This window comes from Solea solea, chromosome 1 (assembly GCF_958295425.1).
Source record: "Solea solea chromosome 1, fSolSol10.1, whole genome shotgun sequence".
Taxonomy (NCBI): Eukaryota; Metazoa; Chordata; class Actinopteri; order Pleuronectiformes; family Soleidae; genus Solea; species Solea solea.
In genome coordinates this window covers 15,815,037-15,838,837 of record NC_081134.1, presented here as the reverse complement: position 1 = coordinate 15,838,837, position 23,801 = coordinate 15,815,037, and the positions used below count along the sequence as shown (strand labels likewise).

The 23,801-nt window shown below is 42.8% G+C and overlaps 1 protein-coding gene across 5 annotated transcripts in view; it reads right to left on the bottom strand.

Annotated features, from left to right (window-relative positions):
• The window catches only part of mib1 (MIB E3 ubiquitin protein ligase 1), a 55,621-nt gene that overhangs the window by 13,981 nt on the left and 17,839 nt on the right, over positions 1–23,801 (bottom strand). The window lies entirely within an intron of this gene.

Below are 23,801 nucleotides of genomic sequence, written 5' to 3'. Positions count from 1 at the left end.
GGGAGGCAAAATGGTAATTACATGAGATTTAGCTGCATTCACTCAGATATCCTTCTGGTAAAGAAAAGGAAATCCTTTGTTTTAACAGTGCTGTTGAACAGAAATGGCCTGGCGTGGTGAAAAGAGCCAGTCAGTTCTATGTGACTGAAGGTCATTTAGAGGATGTGTGCCACAAAGACGAAGGCTGAGAAGGAGTCACAGTGTCACACTAGGGATAAAGAGGGAGGCTGACTGTTACTCCCCACACTGTCACTGAAGAAGGCACTTGAGTTTTTTTTTCTGGTTAAAGGGAAGCCACACTCATATTTTCATTCCTTACTAATTAATATTCCTCCTGTAGGAAGAAAATTCTCCACGAGAGGAAGATTTGACTGTAATTAGGAAGAAGTATATGAGTTAATACCATTCTTTGCACAAAGTCATGTGGGTGTTCCTTGAATGGCAGGTTTAGTTTAGCTTTTGCACTCATCCATTTTCCTTTGCCCCTAATTCCTATCTCTCCTTGCACTCTTCCTGCTTTCCCTAATGGGTACACACCCCAGAATATGGTGCAAGAAAATACTGAAATGTAACTAATCCCTATTTCAGTAGGGATGGCGAGTATAATTGATGCGTAAAAAGGCAGCAATTTTTCTTTTTTCGCCCTCTAAAAATACTATGGAATAAGAAATGAGACACTTAAAAGCCTGAACTGTATCCCTGATCTGCTCACCCTATCATGTCTATATGAAGGTACACAATGTACCTTCAATAAGCATTAAAGCAGCAGTGCTGGAGGGAACACTTCTGGTCTTGATTAACCCTGAACAATCACAAAAGGCATATCTTTGAACTGTGACAAAAGGACGCAGCATGTTTTATTGTCACTTTGATATTGGCTGGGAAGCTCTACTACAATACTGGAGTATGTACATGCACAGTGTGTACATAATTGCAGGGTTAACCATTTCAAACAATAAAGAGAGAAAATGGGCTTGAACACAGGATAGGAAAGCCCCAGCCTGCGCAATCAATGAAAACAGTTAACTATGAAGACACAGGGGAAAAAAAAAAAAAGTAAACTGGTGCAAACCAACATGCTGGCAGGCTTTCAGACTGAAGGTAATCAGGATGGCTGGTTCCCCGCAGGGTTTTAGCTAAACATACAGCTTCTCTCTCGCTTTCTGGTGTAATGAAAGAGAGCATCATTAGCAAAGTCACTTGAGAAAAGCCAAGAAAGAGGGGCAGAGAGGCAGCGGGGCAAGCAGTCAGCACCTCTGTATGGACAGAGATTCAGGGCTAGTGTACTGCTGCAGTGATGAACAGCGCAGCACACTGATCCCAGGCTCCCGTGCTCTCCCTCTCTTCTCCTTCTCTCTCTCTCTCTCTCTTTACCACTCTTCACACCGAGGCTTACGCGCGCTTACGCGCGCGCGCACGCGCACACACACACACACACACACACACACACACACACACACACCTGCACTGCTTGCAGCCATGTTCAACCACTTAATGCAGAGGAGCTCTGCTTAAATGATATAGCTACTGCACCCATTCTGCCTAATCTCACGTTCATAATACATCGCCTGTTACAAAGAACAATTTGCTTGCCGTGTTGTAGATTTAACATCTCATGGGGGGGACCTTTGAGAAATTTCATCTCTGGTGCTCCCACTGGGTTAAGACTTGAGCAAGCAAATTATTTAAGAAGAGACCTTGTCACATCAGGCTCCTGCCTAAAGCTATGAAATTAAATGTATCCCCTGTGGTTCAAGATCACACTATTTAGTTTTCTTTCAAGAAAACATTAAAAGAAAAACTGATAAACTACCAAAAGAATCAAGGACATTTGTCCCACATGAAGCCTTTGTTCTTTTTGTGCCCATTTTTTTTTTCTTCCTATTGGTGCAACATATAACATTTGTGCATCTGGATTGGTTGCAGATGTCTCCTATACGTGGAACAACCAGCCAATGAAAGCATGCCTCCTCACTATAGGGGCAGACTGGCACCTTCAAGTGTCAAAACCAGGCACTAGAGTGCTGGGCAGGTGTTTGTTGGTGTAGGGAGCCCCTCCAATAGAAGTCTAGATTGACAGGCTCCCTGCCATGCTGGGCAAAATGGGCAGACATTAATATTAATGCCCCATACTGGCATTGCTGCATTGCAGTTAAGCTATTTGCTGTAAATGCAGAAAAAAGGAGAGCAAATTAAGAACCACCAAATAAATCTCAGATATTTTTTCAAATCTCCTGGGCAAGTGATGTTTGCAGTGACTGAGGGAGATATGAGAGAAACTGTGTATTGGCTCTTCGGGTAAGATGCTGTGCAAAAAGAGTGAGTGTGGCCAGCTCAGGCTGCAGACTTTTCACCGTGTAATATGTGACACTGACTCGAAGTGGACAGCTAAAAAAGAATCTGCTGTAAGAGGGAAATATATTTAGAGGGTAGTGAGGATTTTCCTGTGACAGCTGAACCTTAAAACCGACGCAGTGTTTCCTGTGAATGCAAGAGGACAAGCAGCTGAGAAAAGGAGAGTGGTAGAGGAGAGAGGGAAAGGAGGAGACATGATGGAACTGGGTCACCCTGTGAGAGATCTCAGGAGTCCCTCAGGAGAGCCACACCAGGGCTTGTTGTCTTGGACTGCAATTTGTCATTGACCAGTACGCTCTCTGATGCCCTCAGCTCTGTGTGTTGGCATTTGTCATGCCATGTGAGACAGTGAACTAAAGTGTATGCCTTTGTGTGTGTTCGTTTGGGTGTAGGGGTCAACGGGGTCCTTCTGCTGCCCTCACCTGGCCGACAGCCATCTGTGTGGTGGTCAGCAGCCTTGATTACGACAGCAAGTGAGAGTCGGGGAATAATAACTTGCATAGGACAGGGCAAAACGAGAACAGTCAACATCCAGCCTGAGATTAATGGCTGCTCACAAACATATGGTTACTCTGATGTAGGAGACGTGTTTGGCATAACGTCATCCATTAAGTAAGGCTTCAAGCTCAAGGAAGGAGATCCAAATTATGCATTGGAAATGAGTTGCCAAAAGGTGCCACCTGTCTTGGGAAAATAAAAACCTTAATAAAGCTGATAATGAAAATTATTAGTCTTGTAAATGTAAGTAAAAGCAAGTGTGTTTTTTCAGTCAAATATAAAGATCATGATCCACATCAGTGGTTCAAATTTCTCCCCAACAAAATCTCTTTGACCAAAGTTCATTCTTGACCTTGATCAAAGCTTATTCTTGACCTTGTTGAGGGTCGAATAATAATGATCATAAATAATACAATAACAATTATTTAAAAAAAATTATTTTACTGTGGCTTTCCACTTGGCTTGAATCCATCTGCATTGCAACTGAGCAAAGCCTTTGGGAAAAAAGCTATTAAGAAGTCATTTAACATTGGTTTTGTTGTTTAACTTTAACTATGCTGTCCCTGTTGTACTTAGTTTGTCACACAAGGTTGGTCAATTTATATTCCTTCCCCAGAACTCATAGTATGTTCTTTTCTGATTCCAAGTTCTCTGCAGATGATGCAGCTTCAGAGAATAAATGAGGTGTCTGTTCATTTGGGACAGGATCAATACTTAAAGGTTCTTTGAAACAGAGAACGCTGTTAACAACAAATCCTTCATAAACGCAACAAACCGAGTTTAAATGGAACACCCCCCACCCCTGTTCCACTCCGGGCAGGGAGGTGCACTTCATCATGTGTGATGAAGGTTGGGAAAGCAGAGTGCCTAAAACTCAGTGGCAGTTGAGAGTCATAAATTTGTTCAGCATTTCATCGATCTTCAAACATGCAGTGCTGAATGGCAGTGTTGGCATTCAAACTGGCTTATTTTGTTCTTTCAACAAAATACAATGTATAAAACAAAGCAATTTCAACAAAAAACTGGACAAAACTGGAGGTCAATTTCATGGGTCTGCATCTCAAATGACAATATAATCAAAGCAGCCTATAATATCCATGCAAATGTAAGTGGTTGGCCATCATTTCTTCCCGTGAAGCAATTTGTTGCCACTTTGCTCGAGTCCTGGCTGTCCCACAGCTAAGGGCTCACCTGCTGTGGACAGAGTAAATAAACACAAGTAGCGTTCAGAGCAGCAGTGCAGCAAAGAGCTGAGGACAAGAACCTCAATGAGCACCGCACGATAAAAAAAAAAAGGCTTTCATTACTATGTCGTGAGGAGAATAATTTCCCTTACAATGTGACCTTCCATTGCTTGCCTATACCTGAAGCCCCTGAGTGAGCATGCTTTTATTAAGGACTATTTGCATAATCTGGGAAGGGGAGGACGAGAGTGCGTTGCACTTCTGATGACGTTTTTGTCATCACTGAAGCTACTGGTGCTGCCTTCAAGGTTGTTTATGAGGCAGTGGGTGCATTTTCAAACATTCTCAGGTATAGTTTTCTGTTTAGATGGAAAACAGGTGGGATCCTACATAGGCTTATATTTAATTAGCCTTAGATCAACTGGCGCTATAGGGTGTCCTGATTCATAGCAATTTATGAAGAAGCAGACAGTAAGACAGTTAGAGAACCCCAATGGCGTGTTAATGTCCCATTGGTTCGAGATGACCCAATTATTTTCCCATGCTACTCTTCCTGTGCACTTAATTCTCCTTTATTCTCCTAAGCACCCTGGAAAAGTCTCATTCTCATTTCAGGAACCAGCCATAAGAGGTGTAATGCACAATTTTACCTCAAAAAGAGCATGGACGTGCAGGTTATATTAGACTGAAGAGCCACCTAAATCATATCTATGAAACTACCATGAAATTATTTGACATCACTTTTCGTGCAGAGTTAGATAGATTGGGATTGGGGGTGGGGGAAGAGATGACTCGACCAAAACCTCCATCGGAGGTTACAGCTAGGGTTAGGGTTACTAATGCATCACGGTCAAATTAAGGAGGAGAAAGGTGAAGAATAATCTGTAGAATCTCGTCACCCCATATAGACAGTCACCCTCACATCCTTATATAAAGTCGGGGCTACACACCCCCTGCCCAAGAAATGCTCTGAACAAAGCAAAATAATGAGCAAATATACTGCCGAACTGTCAATATTTTTAAGAAAACGAAGACGCACTTTGTGTCAATACTCCTTTTCTACAGGTTTTTAGGCATAAGTTCCTCCATCTAACAGCAGCTAAATAGCAATTCACCTGTGAAGCCAGTGTTGCATATTAGATTGATAATGATTGCTTTACTGGGGCTGAGATACTGGCCATGTAAAATTCCTTTTTGCAGTTTCTTTACAGCAACTCCAGACCTTATCCTGCCTGGTAAAATTAACTGCAGAGTGGTAAATAGAACCAAGGAATTGACTGTGTGCTTTGCAGAATGGTGGAGAAGTCAGCAGCTCTGAAGGTCCTTCGATCGACAGCCACTCAGCAGCCTGCCACGCTGTCACCATACGGGTAGAAGGTCTGAGAGGCTCCTGTGATCTACAGTCTCACGGCAGATCTAACACTTTAAATCACTCCTCACTCCTTGGCCTGCGTCCACACTTCAACATTCTTCTCTTTGTGTTGCAACCGGCGAGCTTCCTTTTACGCACAAAAACCAAGCAGCAACAATATTACGACTTAAACACAATGGAGAAATTAAGATAAAACATCATCAAATTCTCTCTCTAACAGTAATTGGCAGAGCAGATCCAAAGTAACACAAACAAGCAGCTGTATTGCTGCTGATGAGTCCAACTTCTTTAGCAGTTAGACTTCCAGGCACATTGGAGGGAGCTGTGGCTGAAAGAGTGATTTGGTAATTAAAGTCCATTGTTTGCAGAGGGAAATAATGGGGATAAAAAAGGCCTTGTATCAGCTACTGGCTCATCTAAGCACTAAGACAACAGGCCATATGCGCCTGAACAGTAGAGAAAATCTCTAACAGCCAGCTTGTTAATGGAGCTTGTGTAAATGTACTATACATTACACAGATAAGGCTCTATAGAAACCAACATATTCCAAACAGATCCGTGATTCTACAGATTGTGTAATGGAGGTTTAAATTCCCCTACAATTTTCCGCATAGGCAATTCTGCCTGATCTCTATAACATAATGCTTTTACTTGTCCTTTTTTTTTTTTTTCCAAAGTAAAGGCTTTGTTTTTTTGCAGATTTTGTACAGCAAGAATCCGCACACACTCAGACACGAGCACACGATAGAACACAAACATACGAAACCCCACATCATCTCTGATCACTCAAAACGCTTATACATGGAAGGCATTGACTTAGGTGTCCGTGGAGGTTACCAGGGTAACGCGGCCTGAATTATTCAACAGCTAAGCATGGTTTAGATCTAAACATCGGCCTGAATGTGTCCGTCAGAGTCCATTAAGATCACTGATACTCCATCCACTGACAGAATTGTACATATTACTGGACATGGGATAAAAAGTATGATTTTTGCCCACATCTGATCAGAAAGATCATGCAAGTAAATTTAGTTTTAAGCTCCCCTTATTGATTGATTTTATTCAAATACCTTCACACTGTTGTTTTTTTTTTTTTTTTAATGAATTGGGACATATTTACATAGCTATAGTGGTGGTAAGTGTAAAGCTATCAGTATATTGTACCCCATAAGCTATATGGGGTAAAAAAGGGAAGTGTGGCATACAAGAACTGTGTCAAGCTAAACTGTATTTAGAACACGGTTTATAGTGATGCTTTACAAGACTGCAGCACATTTTACGTTGTTAAATAAAAACACCAGAAGCCGATGGCCCATCAGTGATGTAAAAGTACCATCTAGAGCCCAAATAAATTCAATTACTTATACCAATACATCAAGTAAATAGATAAACTACATTTGTTTTTAAATGGGGGGAGAAAATATTAAGGATGTCTGACAGCTGTGCTGTGGAAGTACATCACCTTCCTCTGTCATATTTATTACCTGCATTGCCGAGGCACTTAAAGTGCCACAAATAAATCCTGCTCTTTCTAGGTTTGGCAAGTGGGCAAAAAAACATAGCATCAATGATAAAGGCGACTTCACAATGCACACTCTTCTCTTTGTATGCAATAGTCACTTTCCCAACAGCTCTTTATGTCCTTGAGTCCCAAACAGTAACGGATGTACCCCTCCCTCTCTCTCTCTCTCTCTCTCTCCCTCCCTCCCTCCCTCCTTCCACCCATCCCTTGTTACCTCTCTTCCTCCTCTATCTATCCATCCTTGCCTCCCTCTGCTACCCCACCCCTCCCTCTCTCAACATGTGCTATTGCAACATAGAAGCCAGGACTCAATGTTTCAGCATGCCATGGGACAGACAGAGCATTACAGCATGGCTGAGCTTATCTATTGGCTCTGAGCCACCATTGGCCCAACCCGAGGAAGAAGTGTAGGCGTTGTGATTGGCCACAGGAGGATTGGGGCTTGTATTAGCTTGTCCTCTGGCTGATCTCTTGGACTGGTCCCAGCTCATAGAGAGGTGGACACTAGGAGGGAATCTAGGATTGGGGGACTCTTAAATGAAGTCACAGCTCATGCTGCAGCAAACTGGTGCCCGAGCCTGCTGAGCGATCCAGTCACTGCACTACACCTTTAACAGGTGCACTCGTCAGTGAGTAATTTAAATAAGAAAAAAAGAAAATATGGCAACATAATCCAAACAAGTGAAGACAATAACCAACAATACTAAGGAGACAACTGTAATTAAAACAGTGTGAGTGGGGATCAATCGCTCAGGACTACATAGAATTTGCTATAACAAATGTCCAATATTGCGATATTGCTTTAACGTATCTCTGTGCTCAAATTTTTAAATGAATTGCTGAGCTGGGTTTCTGCAGTAAAGTTACTGCGTGTTGTGTGAATGCTGTGTATCTGTATTCAAGCATATGGCGACAAGGAGAAACTCAAACATAACCCACAGTGGCTTCGGTCCCTTCCCTATTACCTTCCTTTATTTTATTTATAGCTTATTGATCTGTGTATCTAGCTCACCTGTGTCAGGCTGCCAAAACCTGGAAAAACTAAAACTTTGCATCATAAAAGAAAAGTCAGATTAATCATACTATAAACTGTGTATATTTATGCAGGTATTTACTTAATTGGCCAACTCCATGAAAGCAAATATGGATTATATGCAATGTACTGTGGGTGTGTATGTGTCTGCATCGAAGAAAACGGTGCTGTACTTCTGTGCATCTCTGCATTGCAGAATCTGACTGATACAAGAATTTTAGTGTTGATGCAAACAGAAATTGTCATCAACAAATCTGTATATCTACCAATATTACACCAATCTAGGGCCACATGTTAGTGTGGTGATTATCACTGATCACTGCTTCACACTTCACAGATGTTCAATCAGGTCCTTTCTGTGTAGTTTGCATTTTGTCCACATACGTTTTCTGTGGGTCCTCCGGATTCCTCCCCCAGTCAGGACATGCAGACTTGAAAATAGGTTTAAATGAGATTGTGAATAGTAGTGGATTTCTATAACTATGTATGTTGGGCCTTGACTATAATAACCTGTCTAGATTGAACCCTGTCTTTCACTCAATGTCACTAAGGACAGGTTCTAGCTCTACTACGAGACACATATAAGCAGGAGAGAGTGAAAGATTTAATTCACCAATCAGCTAAACAATAAAACAAGCAACTAGTTTTAATGCTGTGTCAGATCTGTGAGACTGTTGCCTGTTTGTTTGTTTGTTTGTAGTGAAAATGACTTGCTCTGTTTCCGATTCAAAATGAGATACAAGCAAAAATGACCTTCTGTATTTATGTCTTTTGACAAAGCTCATATTCCTCATATTGTTTTGACGAAAGAAATCAGTGCATCAGTGAACTTAACAAGCTCTAACAACTGTATCAGCCAACCAATACATTGTGTGGGCTCTACTGCAATGCACAGGTATTTGTGCCGTTTGAGAGTCACTTAACGGTAACATGCGGCACCAGTAAAGATCAGAGGCGGGAGAGGCAGAGGAGTTTCCCCTGCAGTGAGGCTGGAGGGAACAATGGGCTGCTGGATCACAGAGCCTGACTGCCACTGGCTTCCCCCTCCAGCACCTAGGTAGGCTGCCCCATTCATAAATCACTTTTATTCCTCCAAGTGCTCAACAGCCTCACCTCTTCGAATGATGCACTATGTATAGGGAGGAGGTGGAGGAGGAGGGAGGGGTGGTGGGGACCAAGGGACAGGAGAGCGGGGTGCAGGGATAGCAGGGGGAAAGGAAGTGACGAGAACAATCATGTAAACATGCTGATGGAAGAGGGGAGCAAAGATTTGATCAAAAAAGCACAAACTTGAGTTGGAAGTCGTGATAATCCCTGTATCGCGTTGACTGGCAGGATGGTACACAGAAAGCAGAAGTTAAGGCAAGCTGAAGGAGCTTGAAGCTCAGCTTCCCTGAACAAAACTTTTCAATCCAAGAGGGAGCCTAACCTCTACCTTACTCCAGGAGACTCAACAGAACAAGCTCTCATTTGAGTTTGCCCATGGCAGAACCGAGAATATGTAACGGCTTCCCAAAAAAAGATATTCACCACCCTGTCACTCCTGGACACACCCTTGTTTTACAACTTTAAAATTGCCGTGGAAGCAAGAAGAAAAGACAATTTAATGTCACGGTGAATGCAAATAAATACAAATGCATTTAAATTAAGTACAAATAAAAAAATAATTACATTATTCTTGAGTCTGTAGGAGAGCTGCCCCTCTGGGGGCAATTATAGACACTATTGTAGACACACACACCCAGGCTGAATACTTTTGCAATCAGGTGTTTTATATTTATACTTAGTTCAGATTAATTAAAGTGATCTTCTTGCCTTTTCCTGTGTCTAAATATCATATTACACTTATATATATACCCAATATTAAAGCCTACAGCAACATGTATTAAGGTATGTTTCCACCCACACTGTATCTTTTAAATATAAAGAATCATAAAAACTTCAACGCACATTTTTATTTCTTTTATAATTTTGAATGGAGATGCATCTATGCAGTACCCATGGGGGAGAAACACCCAATCCATGCCTTCATGCATAGAAACAAAGCACATCCATTAGTAGACCCTTTTCTTATTGATCGATTGACTGCTCAGCTAAACATTCAGCTCCACGCTATTCATCATGGAGGGAAGATGTGAGCCATGCTGCCGAGGTTCAGGGGAAGATGGGATGTCGCGTTTGTAACTGAGATTAAACTGGTGGGTCGGGTGGCTGGAACAGTGAGGGTGGAGACCCACAGAGGGGGATACGCAAAGCACAAAACTAAGAATAAAACTAATGCATGTATAGTGAGCGTGTTAATATACAGTTAGAACACGAAATGACTCCACTTCAGTGTGTAACTGCAGTGCAGTTACAGGTGGACATTTATGCAGCTTCCAATTCTGCACTTTGATTGGCCGTGTAAGGTCAAGTTTTGAGCGGACACATTAGTCGGGAATCCATTTTACCTTGCAAATGGTCAATGCTCGTAACAGCTGTAAAGATAACGTAATCGAAATGCTGTAAATTGCGGCGACGATATATTCATTAAATTGCACACTTAAATCTATGCGGAATTATCTCAACCATGAAGGCTTGAGAATGAAAGGGCAGAATGTCTGTAAGCTTCGTAAAAGGCTTATCAAATCGAGGGGCAGACAACTGCGTGACATTTTTCTGGCTCGTGACGATATGCTTTGATAAATGTTCATGGTTTATTCAGGGTGTTTGTGAGTGTTCACTGTCTCCTTCATTGCAAGTGAAATGTCACACTCTGCTTTCCACGTGATTAACGCATTGAAGAGAGTATTTGGTGTGCAAAACCATGGTCTTACACAACCCGGGGCACTGTGCAGTTGAAATGCAGGTGGGGTAAGTAAGAGAACTTGTGTGCTGCTGTCACTGAGGTAGAAGAGGTAAAAGACGAAAGAAGAGAGTGGAAAAAAGAGGAGGGCATAGAGGACATTGCTTCTATACAGTATAGATGTGCCCCGTGATGAGACCAACTAATTAAACAGATTCTTCAGTGGCTGTGCCTCGGGAAAGCTTGAAAAAGACACTTGGAAATTAATGAGAGCTTGAAAAAGAGAGAAAGCAGCCCAAACTTTTCAGTGCCTCAGAGGTGCGGCTGCCTCTTTTCCCCCTGCACTGCTCGAGAGTGTATAGAAAACAAATAAATGAGATCACACAAAAAAATCTCCTGCTGTCTACAACCCTCCATGCCTCTCTGCACAACACATTCAGCCTTACTCTGTCCTCCATTGCTCGAATATACAGTTATTTTAAGTAAAGAGGTGAGCAGATGGAAGCTCTACCATAAGCAGTGCTTTTCAGCTCTATTTAAACAGAAGAATGACATAGACTGCGGCGTTAAAAGGACACACAGTGAGGGGATGGTATCAGAGGAGGCACTAGAAATGGTGGTGAAGGATGTAAAACAGGGGAGGGGGGGAAAGAATCAAGAATATACAAGTGGGAGCACGGGAGACCACTTTATTTGGAGCTACTAAAAATAGCGCAGCAAATGGTAGCAGTGGCTAGCTGGCCTAAAGCTCCTCTCTCCTTCCAGGCTAGTGGAATCAATAGGCAGGGAGCTGTAGGAAGGCTTCCCGGAGCCTGTAGCCAACAGTTGCTGTGGGGGAGAGGGTGGGGTTAGGGGTGAGGGAGTTGAGACAAGGAGAAGAGCAGAGTGGAGTGGAGTGAAGTGGGAACTATTTTTTGCACTGCTTGACTAAATATGGTCAGGTAGGTGGTGAGACAAGACACAGGAGCACCCCGGCAACAGGGGCCGAGGCATGTTTCACATGCCTGGCTTCCCACAAAGCACTAACCATTTAGCTCAGTCCTCACACTGTGGGCTAGGAAGCCGCTGGCTGGTCGGCCTCTTGTCCGTAATTTGTTGCCCTTGTGTTGTTCCTGTGCACTCTGCCCTCCCAACTGTGATAGCATCTCTGCTTAATCTCTTCCCAGTGAAAAGGTGACCCTTGCAGTGTATGCATAAAGGAATGCATAATATGCATATTCATGACTTTCCAAGTACAAAAAAAAACTATATGTACCAAAAAGATATTGCAATATCCACCGTGTCCAGTCTGTGACAACAATAATCAAATTAGCATGGACCACGAGGTACTATTGAAAGTACTGCTGTCTTCCACCGCAGAGCCACATCTTTTTTTCAATCACAATTCTGCTTTCAAGCATTCACTAAACTCCCTCTCCCAACCGACTGTATAAAGTTCCACTGTATAACAAAAGTGCTTCTAAGGAGCAGGATAAAGCTCTGGAGCTGCACGCGTGAGTCAATAGAATAAGAAAAAGGCAGGGTGGGAGGATGCCTGCTACACTTTCTGCCTCCTCCAACGTCCAGGGCATCCTCCCAGCTCTCCCCCCTCAGAATGCACATGATGGAGAGGAGAGTACTGCAGAATTTCTCCCCTCCTTCTCTCCCTCTTCTGTCTCTGTGCTCCCCCTCCTTTCTTTTTTTCTCCCTTCATGCTAGCTCTATGTCTTCCTCTTCTAAAGGTATGACTTGTATTTGTGTGGGACTATGTGGGAATGTGTGTGTGTGTGTGTGTGAGAGAACGTGCGTGCGTGTGTGTGTATGCCCACTTTCTCTCCTTTTCCCTCCTCCCTGACTCTGGCACTCAACCTGCCCGTCACCACCCCTCCTCCCCCCAATCACAGAAGCTGATTCAGCGAGTCAGGCGTGCACCCGGCACACACGATGGCTGCAGCAGCTGGAGCGCTCTCTAGGTCATTATGGCTCTCTTCACTACGGGAAGAGGAGGAGAGGAGGAGAAGAGAAGCAGCTCAGATAAGAAACTGATCTGACAGGTAATATGTGCCCATCTTTCGCTTTTGGACGGAGTTAACCCCCGACAGGCCTTGACGTCTCCTGTCCCGTGTCTTCCCTCTCTCTTATTCGGATGTGATCTGTTATTAACTGCATGGCTTGTCTGTGAGTCGCGTAGTCGGAAGGGGGAGTGGAACGTACTGTTCTGCAGCAGCAGCAGTAGCAGCAGCAGCAGCACTGGGACAGAACTTAACCAGAGAACACCTTGGGGTTTTTCCCCCCCTCTTTCTCTTGTTCCTTTCATCTTAGAAGAAGGGAAGAAATAAATGCTATATAAAAAGAAAAAAGTGTGGAGAGGAAGAGGATGCAGGAGGAGGTGAAACTGGGGAAAGGGAGGCTGAAGAGTTGATGGTCCACATGGATTTTAGCCCCGATTTTTGCACTCTCCACTCTATCTCTCTCATCTTGTTCTTTCTCCCTCCCTCCCTCTCTTGAATTGCTCGCTTTTCCTCCGTCTCTCTGTTGTGTTCCTGGCACTGGCCGGACATGCTGCTGCAGCAGAGCTCTTTGGCTCATTAGGCTTCATGGTTGCAGCCCTGCCGCTATCTAATGACGGACTCGTTAACTCAGACCTGCACTGGTGTGGAGCAAAATTCCCCATTGCACAATTTGCCCTCTTCGTCTGACATCTTCCAAGATGTTTTTATCACCATGACTGAGGATACTATCATTATTGGGACTTTTAATGTGTTATTTTTGACTTTTTAAAAATATATTTATCTTCTTTTTTTTTCCTTGGTGCGACCAGACTACTTTTTACCTAAACTGAGAGGCAGGGGAGATCACTGCCGTTTTTAATTGATGGGAGGTAAGTTGGAGGATACGTCGCACTTTTTGACCAAAGGCTGTTTGATTGGGGCAGAAAGGATGGAATGTGCCAACCAGAGGGATGACGAAGCATCAGAATTATGAACACTGGGCAGGTTGGGAGGTCTGAACGGGAGAAAAGCGGATTGGCGGCACACAGCTGTGAGAAGCGTATTAACACAGATGTGGGGGGGAGTATGAGGATAGGTGGGTGGGAGGGGAAATTTGCAGCAATGGTTGGCTGGATAGATGTGTGTCAAAGGCTGAACCCACAGCACTTAAGGTGGTAACCCACTTTCCTCTTCCTTTCTATTTGTAAAGGATTGCAATCGGTGAGGTAGGGCATGCAGGGCACACAGTGCTGCAGTGTTATCGCCCAAACCAGAACAGACTCAACAACCACAGGGCTAATTCGATGGTTCATGTTCCCGAACCTCCACCATACTGAGTGTAGGAAGGAATTTCACCCGCTCTCTCTCCTATGTGCTCATCCTCTCGGGTGGCTGTGACATTTCCTAAACAGGACGTCACACCTTTAGTACCAGGCTCACCCACCTGCCCAGCCCTATATTTGAGCCGAGAACAACTGTCACTGCTTGTTCAACCGCCCTTCATTACTATTCCAAAACCTTCCACTGCGAAACATTGCACCACTCCCCCCCCCCCCATTTATTCAGTTCTCTTCCACCCAGTCTTCAAACGCAAACTTAAGCTGGTTCTCGCCTAATCCATTTTACGATTTACACTCATTGCCTCAACGTTCAGCCTGGACGGAGGAGGTGCGGACTTGTGGAATGTGTTGGTCTGGGGCAAAGATTCATTAGAGGCTTGCTGAACAATTCACACTACCAAGCAAATGGTTATTGATCTGTTCAGCCCACCCCGCAACAGAACAGCTGATTTCCCTGTGAACACAGACAGGTGAGGTTTGATCAGAAGAATAAGAAAGATGATCATTAAAAAAAAAGAGTGTGGGGGAGAGAGAGGGGGAAGCAATACAGGGCAGTAGAAACAAGGTCTGGCAGGGAGGGAGGGGTGTTGGTGGATGTAGGGTATAACCAGGACCAATCCACAAGTGCTGAGTGGGCATTAGCGCCTTCATGTGACCTATGGCCTGCCTCTGCGCCTAAAGCCCAAATCCTGCTCACAATAGCTTCCTGTTCCACTTGGATCACCCTCATTTTCAAACATCAGCAACCACTCCAGCCAGCCACTGGGGACGCCGCTGACACAAGTGAGACAGGCCAGAGAAGGGTATGTATTGGTAGAAGTGGGAAATAGGGAAGAAGAGAGGACACACAAGTGAGGGGGGTAAAGGGGTGAAATAAGAGAACGAGGTGGCAGTGAGGGCGACGGACTGAAACAGAAGTGGGAGGAGAGAAGTGAAAATGTTCAGTATGTCAGCGGGGCCATGCAGCTTATAGGTGCAACTCTGCTCCCAGGACACAGCAAATGATCGTCTAACAAGACGAGGCACACACAGAGGCACAGGAAAGGACGTCCTATCAAGGGGAAAATCTCTTCTCTTCTTTGCTGCTATTTTTTTTTTTTTTTTTTTAACCAAACTCCGTAATAGACCTCCTCAACATTTTTTCTGGAGAGACTAAAAGATCACTTCCGAACTGCAGAAAACAAGAGGAAGCTGTACATCTTTCCCCCAGCCCTCCTGCTTTCTCCCATTTGCTTGGAGGACAGTGGGGGGTCACTGTAATGGTCGATTATGGTATGGACTGCAAAACTTCTGTTATGTTCAGGGGCGGGGAGACTGGCTGTTCAGCCTTACATGGCAACCAGAGGAAAGCCTTGAGTGTTGAACTGAATTTACACTCAAAGTCACCTTACAGTGCATGCTACCATACTTGGGAGAGAGAACGGTGAGGAAAAATGCTCATAAACTTCCTGACCTTGGCGAAAGGTGAGCAAATCTCATACCTAAGATTACCTCCTTGGTGTACATACTTCTTTATGTACCCATATGAACATATGATAGCTATGGAATGTAAAGAAGTATGTATTCTTGGTGAGGTGCGAGTCCTCGTTTTGGGAAAATGATGTTGGACAGCACTGTCTAAGGGCATGTTTGTGTTAATATTGCTGTGATCGTAGTGTGAGGGGAAAATAGAAAGCAGGGTAAAAGGAGAGTGAGAGAATGAGGGAGGGAGAGAGAGAGAGAGAGAAAGAGAGGGGAAAGAGAGCATGAACGTGAGTGGTGAGGCTCATACATTAGCTATACTGTCTCTGGGCAGTCTCACTGCAGCAATAATCGCTGTAGGGAACTTACTGCTTTCTCAATTTGGCTGACTTAGCCAATAAAAATCTCCCATTCAAGATACACGAACAATTGAATCCAACATTTCATTAAACAGCTATGTAAGTAACATAGCAATCAGGTTTTGAGGATGGTTTGAGCTGCATTAATTTAGCCACCTTTACTAACTATGGGCATGCAGTTGCCTTGTGTCGTCGCCATACGTATAAGGTCTCCTTTCATTATGAGGTTATTTTACTGCATCAGAGCGCTTGAAATTCAGCCAGTGGCAACTTAGCACCAACTTCAGCAGGCAGTGATTGGCATGCTGAGGCTGTTCCTGACCATTAATACCATAATCTTTTCCAGTAACTTCTACATGGATAGTGAGGTGAAGAGGACCAACATTCTGCAAATGTTGATGTATTTTTAAACATGCTACTGAAAGAGCAGGGAAAAGTTGCTGAGTAGGCACTGCGCCGCTGCCACAAACTGGCTCTAGCCTACTGCTGTATCATATGGCTTCAGTGTTAACAATCCTGTGTGTTTAACTATGACTGTCTTCCCTTTATGCCATTGCCCTTATCTGCGCCCCCCACCACCCCATATAAACCCAGCTGCCCCATGCTCCCCTCTCTGCCCCCGAGTCCTGCTCCCATTGTTCACGTTTGCTATGCTTGCCAAATGCTTTGCTGGACTGCATGGCAGTCAGATTAGACCATCAAAAAGTGACAATGCAGGATCAGAGTCAACTCTGGCCCGTCAGCTGATTCCAATTGTTGACTGCAACAGAATATGGACAGAGGCACACAGAGACATGAAGTCAGGGGGACATGGGGAGGAGTTTGCGTGGCGAGCTATTCATATCTAGCACTTTCACCTATTATGATCCTCCCTCTGGCCCACGTTTGGATCACTGGCAAAACCTTTACCAGATTTAGCTCAGGTTTACCTCACTTAAAACCTTTTAAATGTGCTGAAGTTAATTTCTCCGCTGCATTTTTGAAGATACACAGGGAAGAAATAAAAAGATCAAACAAGACTGTTGCATTTAGATTTTAACAAAGAAATTAATCAGTGATATATAAATATAAATTTACTATGGGGATGATACTGTGAAACTAAGTCACACACGGTGCCTGAATTTATCAAGTGCACATTCGTCAAATTAGACCTTTTCTTTTAATTGAATGTTGTAAGTCGCTGGCGGGTGGAATTAGTTGATACTTTTATCAATTTGCAGAGTGTATACATGCCGTTCTTTAATAACTGCTCTTCACTATTAAAAAAAACAAGAAACGTCCCTGTGAACTGATTAACTGCATTTGCCACAATAAAAGAAATATCGGACGTGGGGTGACATCTGTGACACTAACAGCATGTAGTCTAGGAATCCTAAAGTATTTATCTATATATCTATATTAATCATTTGATCTACAAAAAATAAAATACTTTAAATAAACCTTTGAATAGCCATTAATTCAACATTAAAAATGGAAAACAGAACCTAACAGTCACCCAAATCCACTTCTAAAATGATTTTTTTTCCTTTTGCGAGAGGAAAAACAAAATGAAGATACATTTTTAGGCGTCAGTTCTTTCAACTATTCAGATTCATCCACGTGAGCTTCCATCTGTTAAGATATAAGAGGCGTGTAGGAGTGAATGGCTTGCACTGCATGTTTCACCCAGGCCCTCAATAGCAATGACCTGCTGTGTGAGTGACAAACACAGCAGATGCTGACATTATCAAATGCTCAGTGCCTGTCGTCCCCCTGGTTTTTGCCCTGTTATGGCCCTTAGACGAGGTGAGCAGTGCGGCCACCTGACTCTGAGTGACTGGGACTGTGGGCGTGTGTGTGTGTGTGTGTGTGTGTGTGTGTGTGTGTAAGTGAGCTAGCATGAATGTGCATGTGTTTGTTACAAATAGACCTGCTTCTGGTGTGTCATATCAACCTAGGCCTACTACACCATATATGCTTCAGCTGTTGCTGGCCTTTTTCAAGAACCTCTTTTGTGCTATGGCAGCGAGAAAAAAAAGTTCTGTGCATGTTTCAAATTCCTCTGACAAAATAATGTTGAAACTACATTTATTAAAATAATAAGAAAGTAATAATGACGGCTTAAAATAGACCAAAGGAATGTTACTTTATTGTATCTTAATTCAGCGATCAAGGACAGAGAAGGTGCTCGGAGGATGAGTGAGGCACCAATAAATAACTAAAGCAATAAAATAAATAAATATCTATCACATGCATGGTTAAAATTTGACAAATGTGTCTTGATGTTAACTTAATAGTAAGACAGTTTATTGATCTCATAAATGACTACAAGTACCATAACTCAGGGACACAAACGCGAACATAATCACTATGTTCTTTATGTGGGTGTTACTGTGATCATTTTTGTAATATCACAGAATGGATTTTTTTTTTATAGAAAATGTTACAACACTGTACGGCTGCAGCGCCCTGGAAAAAAAGACATAATATAATCTGCCCTCAGTCACTGTTCAAACACTTCTCGCTCTACACTACAAATCAGTCTCACTAAGACTTAAATGACTGGTTTAAATTAATGTTGTGACTTGATGCCCCAGAGTGATACAGTAGAGGTATGAGTAAGAGCGCCTGTGTACGTGGTTATGCCTCTGCATTTGTCTGTTGGCCGTCTCTGTGACCGGAGTAGCGGCGTGCTTGCAGCAGGGCCCATCTGTCAGAGCCTGTAATTGCTTCATGACTCCAGGACATTTGACTCAAGTGCACTGCCACAGATTATTATTATCCTTTTCTCCAGGAACAATTTTTCTCACTCTCTGGGAGGGGGGAGGAAATAAAACTTAAAAAGATAGCATGGAGGATAAATAGGGTGTATGCAAGGCAGCAAAGCAGGAAAGCTGGGGTAAGGTTGTACCTGTGTGTTACTGGTGCCACTTTAACTCATGGGTCGAAATAAGATGTTCAAACCTAACATGGATTCTCTCGTTAATTGTTGCTCCGGCTGTCCAGACAGGACACTTGACTTCAGCCATTTTATATTCTCTCTCTGAAACACCGATTCCAAAATGCTTTGCTAAAGCTGGTAAAATGGAACCAAATCACCTCTTGAATGGATTTGGTCCCCTTCAACCAGCTGTAGCTATGCTTTGATGACTACAGAAGCTCTTTCTTGTCGAGACGCCGTCAACACAATCACGTCTACAAAAGCAAGACACCTCTTTCCTCTGTCTTCGACTACAATTATGTGAGGTGTGATGTACAATGTTAAACCTGTCTCTCTTTTTTTCCCGACTAATAAAGAAACCTATCCCAGCTTTAAAACTTGGTACGGTCCCCTTTCCTGACTTCTGAGTGTTGCCTCTGGAGGGATTGATATTCTGACCACACTATCAATGGCTGTTTCAAAAATAGCAGGGGGTAGACTGAGTGCGCTATTTCAGACACACACTGCTCACATGTCTGTGTGAGAATGTGCGGCTGTCTTGCTAAGACACCTCCTGAGCTGACTGTCACTAGATGCCATCAGTCAATTACACTGTGGGTGGGAAAAGGTTCAAAAAACATAAAGGAGGGAGCTAATGTAGCTTGGCATGGGTATGGTGACACTGCAAATGGCTCTAAAACAATAACAATGACACCAGTAGTGGAAGAAATAAAGAAGGGGCAATTTTTTTAGAGTATACAATGCACAGAAACTCTCCTGCGACGGTGATGGATAAGGTGGGGTATATGAGAGCCAGATGCTCTAGAGGATGAGAGCTGATTGCACAAATCACAGCAGCAGACATTCAAAACCGCTACTTACACTTACACATTCAGTCATCGTCACTGCAGAACCAGCAGGCAAATGAAACCAAAATTCCTTCACACCGTCTCTCACTCCCCTACACCCCCCACCCCCCCACTCCACTCTCTATCACTTTTTATGCTCTCCTAATTTGGTGCTTAATACTACGTCAAACTGACATGATCTCATAAACCACAAAAACCCTCCTCAGTCATTTGGCCAAAATTGATCTAGAAGCTTTGAGCTTATTTAATTTGTCTAATAGCTCAAACAGATTTTCAAGCGGTGGGCAGAACACAGAAAGATTGACTTTCAAATACGTTGTAAACAGCGTTGTTTTCTACAATTCTGTGTTTCTAAAGTGCTTTCATTGGACCAATAAGCATGAAATCTATTTGGGTAGTGTCAGAAGCAGTAGCATACTAAATCATCGCAGGTCTGACTTGATTAGCCTCATCTGACATGAGCAAGAGAGAGGGTGGGAAAAGTCCTAATTTATTGTGAATATAGCAGCAAGCCACTAGAAATGTACAGATTTTGCCAGTTTGGTAGATTTATCTCCATGCATTTACAATGCTGTTCTCTGTTGAACAGTCGCCCCTTTTTACAGTACTTTCAAAATGGTTCCATCTATTAGTTCTGACAGTGTACTGGGAATACTTAACTGCATTTTGGAGTACAGTGTGATTGTCTGCAGAGCCGCCTGTCTCCTTAGGTGTGTCAATTTGCATATTAGGCTTGCCCACACGTTAGCATATTAAAAGTAAGCTGAGCACTATGTAAGGGACAGAGAGGGGCAAATAATACAGGTAGGAGACACATAAGAGGGTACAGACTGCCGCTGCAGGGCTTGTTTGGAGATCGTTTATGAGTCATGGGCTATTAATCGTACTGTTTACAGTACTGTAGCAGCTACTGGCTTCTAGCAGCCCGAGGGAAAGACACAGAGAAGAGCCAGGCTCAGTCCTTGCAGGTTGGGGTTACAGTAAACACAAAAAGTTGACGCCCAAGAAAACCCTTCACCGAACACGTTACTGCTGGTGATACAGACACTTTCAATTTACTAGCAATTGTAAAACTTAACAACTAGGTCTAATTTATAAGGGAATGCCTTTTACACTCTGTAGTGGGTGAGTGTGTGAGTAATGAACAAGGTGAAACAGTAAAACTCCCCAGTTCCTGCCGCACCCCTGTTGGTAGAGTTGATTTGTCTCAGTATACGGGACTCCGAGTTGAAAGATTCATCTGTCACCCACAGGGTTATTCCTGTGCATCTTCCTCAATCTTCTCTCCACTGCTGGAAGACCCACCAGCACTCTTTAAACACCGCGGCACATTATATACACACACACACAACACACACACCAGGAACTTTGACACACTCTCTCCTTGAACCTAAAAGTAGAACTGACTTGCAACGCTCACAAAAAGAAAGCATAAAAGCCCAAAAAGTGGAGGCAATTTTATCCTGTTTCTATTCGTATTGTTATAGTGTCAAGGGAAAAATATATATAGATTAGACTTCTTTAAGCCCTGACTGTCGTAACATTCTGCGCTGGTGTTCAATCTAAACAAGAGGAGACAGAGCAGACCTCATTGTTAAAGCTACCATCAGGAAACAAGAGTAACATCAATAATTAAACAGAGGCTTCATGTCATATTCTTCACCTGATTAGTCTCCAGCTCCAGGCATTTTTTTTCATGACAGTCATCGAGTGTACATTTTTAGAAATAGAGTAGGAATTCCTCCTTAGCACTCAATCGAAACAACTGCCTCTCTACTAAAAATACGCCAGGCGAGGTACTTTCACTTCAACCCAGGGAGAGATTTTCGAGGGCTTTAGGACTGTGGACTGTCGCCCTGATATTGCGGGAGCTCGAGCGTGAAATAAAAGTAAATGGGCAGACTGGAGACGGTGACATATATCTTGGTTTCTGTGAAGGCAAAGGGGACGGAGCATGGACCGAAGAAAGCAACGCACGCACAACATGACAGAGGCCCTGATAAAATACTGTGCATAAGGTGGAGATGGATACTGGAACCCGGTACTAAACAGGCCTTACTGCTAAATGATTATGTTTGGGTTTTCTTTTTTTTTTGCTTTACTAGAAATGTTTAAAAATTAAATACAGTTCTTAGAACTTGCAATGTCGGCATAAAATAAATCCAAAGCAGAGCGATATCTTGCTGTGAGAGTATGTCCGAGGGGCACGGACGCATGCACAAACACACCTCGAGTGCACGTCTTTTGCATGTGTTTGTCAAATATGTGCAGAGAAAACCATTCTGTTTAAACTCTGAAAAACATATAATAAAGTTAAAAGCTGTGTAACATAAACAACACAGTAGCCTGAGTGTGTGTGTTTTATTTATGTAATTCAATGGGTATGATTTAAATTATTCAACAAGTGGATTTTAATCCGATATATATACGTAGATCTAAAGAATTACTTTTAATTATAGAATTTCAGAGATCATCAACTCTGGAACGAGCTGCCAAAGGGATTAGACGAACTACATATGAAAATGTTTTATCCATTTTATGTTCTACATATGCATGCACATTTGTCATTATTATTTTTCCATGTGTTCTTTTTCATACTCTGTGTTCCTCTGCTAATATTATTTACACTGTATTCCAACAAGTCTTTAATTGCTCTTTAATTTGATAATGACGAGTCCTAATTAATTACTCTACGTGATACCATCTGTGTGATAAATTTGCTTGTTCAAGAAAACGACCCACGCTCATAAATATGCTACTATTTGCATTTACATTTCAAACTAGATTAACGATTAAGAAAAAAAATTGGTTTTAGTAACTAATAAAAAATATTTTTGGTTCCTACGTGTTGTTTTTTTGTTTCTGCAGTCTGCAAAAACATTTGACCAGTGCCTGCAATGAGCCTGAAATGAAGGGCCAGGTCTGGAGCGACTTGTGGCAGGTGGCAGGTGTTCCAGAGCACTCTGACCTCAATTCCATTTGTCATTGTGCAATAGAATGAAAGCCGGTGAAGGGGAATGACATTTAGCCTGGGATAACCAAGTTCATGTGCAAACATACGCGTACGCGCCCAAATCAATCAGCAAGGAAAGCAGCTGTTAACTTTTCTAGAAAATCGCTACAAAGACTGACCCTGTAACGTCTACGTTCATCACCTTAGGAGACAGCACTGGATGATCAACCTGATATGGACAGGCATTTTCTCTGAGCCATGTTTTATATGAGCGACAAAAATAAAACATTTAAAGAGCAGAGCAACATGCTGCTGCAGCCAGAAATAGAAATTACCATGGACAAGACATGCTGCTGTTGCTGCTGCTGCTAGAGCATGGGCCAGCCGCTGCAGGCCAGCCTCTGCTCACAACACGCAGTGATGGACAAACATAACAGTAAAAAGAAACATCAAATGAACTGCAAGGACTATTAGCTACACTAATAAAAAAGTCAGCAGAAGACAGATGCTTTCAGGGCCTCAAAGGTAGTCCAATGTATGTTTGAGACCATACCATCTGGTGGGGAGATGGAGCCTATAGGCCTGTTTCAGACTTTCATCAGTGTCGAACTCAATTAAGATACCAGAGTAAAGCCTACAGCTGCATGAAATGGGCTCAGTGAGGTAGTGGAATTATTCTTATTCTAGTTTTAATGACTTTAGGCTACATTTAAATTTAAGTGGAATCTGTGGAAGAATTACCTGCATCAGGTGGTCGGTCCATTTTATCCCATGTCAGTTACTTAAAATGTTCTATTTTTGTTCGGTGACAAAACAAAAACGTTGACTGAACACAGTCGCTCGTCTCTTATAAAGTTTAGACCTGTAGGTGGTGAACATACATCTTTCATTCCAACAGAGGATGATTAAGTGTTGGATTAGTAGTAGCAGATTAGTGCTTCGACCACAGCCTCCAAAGTTAAGCTGCTAAGAAGCTGAAATTAAATAAAGCCTAGTTGTTGTGGTTCTGACGGGAATTTTTTTTTATATTATTATAATGTATATTCAATGTTAAAAAGCCAATCGACACGCGTAATGAAGATGTCAATTTATATAAATTGTATGTCATCAGCCCCAATGAAGGAAATTGTGATTGTGAATATGAGCTATACAAATACAATTAATTAATGAACATATATCGACAGAAGCTTTTTGATTAACA